The sequence below is a fragment of the Mastomys coucha genome, unplaced genomic scaffold (assembly GCF_008632895.1).
Source record: "Mastomys coucha isolate ucsf_1 unplaced genomic scaffold, UCSF_Mcou_1 pScaffold12, whole genome shotgun sequence".
Taxonomy (NCBI): domain Eukaryota; kingdom Metazoa; phylum Chordata; class Mammalia; order Rodentia; family Muridae; genus Mastomys; species Mastomys coucha.
In genome coordinates, this window is record NW_022196894.1 from 47,659,840 (window position 1) to 47,662,710 (window position 2,871).

Here is a 2,871-nt window from a genome sequence, read left to right on the forward strand (position 1 = left end):
CGCAATTCACCATCACAAATACTTTCCATGTCGATTTTATAATGTCTTCACATTGTGTTACATTTTCTTGTGTGTGTGTGTGTGCTTTTTAAGAAAAAGATAAAGTCAAATTTCTATGCCTAGTCTCTATTCCCTTCATCTTTAAACCACCCTTCCCACAGGACAACTGTTACTATAAAGTTGATCATAATCCTTGTGACAGTGTTAGACACCCATGATAATGTATAGGAAAATTAGGTGAGGGTTTAAGCTTTAGCCGAGGGAATAATATGCCACATGTATCCCACTCAACTTATCTGCTTCAACCAATTTTTTGCATTCCAAAAATTGTCAAATCACTTCCAAACTGGCTGCATTGAATTGCGTGCATAGCAGCATGCACATTTTCATATGATAATAGCCATGGTCTTGCCTTTGTGATATGCTGGCTGTTTCTAATCTAGGCCCATTTTACATAGTGATTTGTAAGTAATAAGCATTATGTATGTATTACCATGATAGTCATATGCATAGAAAATGTTTCCCTAGGTTGTAGGTTTGATTAGTTCATGTATGATGATCTTCTTTAGCTTGAATGTGGTTGATTTTCCTTTCTTGGTTTTCCTTTCTAGACAGCCATAGCTTTGGAGCCAGAATGCATGTATTAATGGCCTTTCCAGGCCTCTGTCTTCTATGAAGGCTGTAATGATTAATGCCTCAAAGACATTTCATGAGAATCATCTGAGTTAGTATAACTTACGTGCTCAGAACATCACAAAATATATAGGATAGCACAATAAATACTGGCTTAATATTCTTATTATAATGCTACTTTACAGCTTGTTCTTTTCATGTCTTGTGAAGAAGTATTTCTTTTCCCATTATAAAAATATTCTCTTAAACTTTCTATGTCACATTTCAAATTTCGGTTCCTGCATGGATTCAACTAGAACTATTTCTAAGTGTGGTATGTGTAGGAAGTTTTTTTTTCTCTTTCTCACATGGACTATCACTTTTAGCAGCATCCATTAATAGCATATGCTTGCCACACGATGTGCCACTGTCTTTGATTCAGCGGCTTCCAATGGTCTGTTTGTCAATACCACATTGACTCTTCATGACCATGGCTTCTTAAATTCATTTACAGATATGATAGTTAAAAGTCTAAAAATATTGTTTCTATACAGGTCCATATGGGATTTATTTCTAAGTGTGCTATGTGTAGAAAAAAAGTTTTTTCTTCACACAGATAGCCATTTTAACAGTATTTATTGGAATCTAGCTTTCCTTAACAGTATACATATCTCTGTCATGGCTTTGCTTAGCTCTCAACTCTATTCTAGGGGCTTGTCATGACCACATTGCTTCACTGACTGGCTTGCTATTGTCCCTACAGATGTACTGATTGGAATCTTCCCTTGTTGCTATTTGCTTTTCAGATTTTTTTTTTTTTATCTTTCCATTTAGGATCAGGTCGTTACATTTGGTGGAAAATCCTGTTAGTTCACTTTAGACTTTAGAAAGGTTTGGTATGGTGCCTGGAGTTCAATGCAGAAAGTTTCATTTCCTCCAGATGTTGAGCAATATGTTATGCAGTAAGAATTCTGGGATGAGAGTGGAAGATCCGGGTTAAAATACCAATGCGATTTGCCTTAGACAAGCCCTTTCATGGTGTGGGCTTCCCTTTCCCATCTGTAGAGTAGGTGAGTCCATGACTTTTACAGTAACAGAGAAGTACAGGAATAACCTCATTCCATCCAGCCCTCATCCAACTCTGCCTGGGCATTCACTAGAATTGAAAATTAGGCTCTGAATCTCTGAGAAAGAAAGTCAGAAATCTGTTTATTAAGGAGTACAAGGGACCCTGATGCTTGGTATGATGGTTAAGTGAATGTGTCAACTTGCCACGGAAAACTTGCCAACAGTGCCTAGATAGTTGGTCAAATGTTTTCCCAAATTGCTCTTTGATGGAAATATTTTTTTTTTTAAAGAAAAGATGAGCTTTTATCACTTTACTTTTAAAGACTTGCTTTTATTGTCTCAGGTCCTCTTACAAGAGCAATGCAGTCTCTGAACTGCTGAGCCATCTCTCCAGCCTCAAAAGACGAACTTTTAAATCAGTCAACTTCGAGAAAAGTAGATTAGTCTCCATAATGTGGGTGATTTCAGCCAATTAGTGAAGACTTGACTAAAGAGAAAGAACAACATCTCCTGGGTGAGAGGAATTCTGCCAGCCACAGCTTTGGAACTGAGCTGCAGGTTGGCCCTGGTCTCTGGTCCACGGTGCGGATTTTGGAGTTGCCGTTCTCCAGAACCACTCAAGCCAATTCCAATTCATTAACATAAATCTCTTGCTAGATGATGAGCCGAAATATAGGTAGATTCATAGAGAGATAGAGATGTCTACACACATCCTTGCAATTCTGCTTCTCTAGAGAACCTTGTCTAACATAGGAGGCAACGACTGCATGCTCACCATCCTATATTCCGGACAACATTCTGTCATGTGTGACTTACCCAGATGTTCCCAGATGTAGAAAAGTGATGTCTGTGGTTTAGTTCACAAAATGTCTACCTTGAAATAATTTCTACTTAGAAAAACATATGATAAAGAAAAACTGTTTTTTATTGAGTGGAAGAGTTAAGAGCCGAAGTTTTCACAATGAATTCAGTTAAGTGTTCATTTTAAATAAGGACTTCACCTGGTAATTTATTTGTAAATTTTATATATTTGATAGCACAGGTGTTGGCAGGAGACTGAAATGTTAGTGCTAAATACCCATTAAAGCTGAATCAGAAATGAAAAAATTATCTCTGAAATAAAAATGTCAGAAAAATATAAGCTTCCTTTAGCTAAGTATTTAATTACCTATATAATTTTTAAGGGTTTTT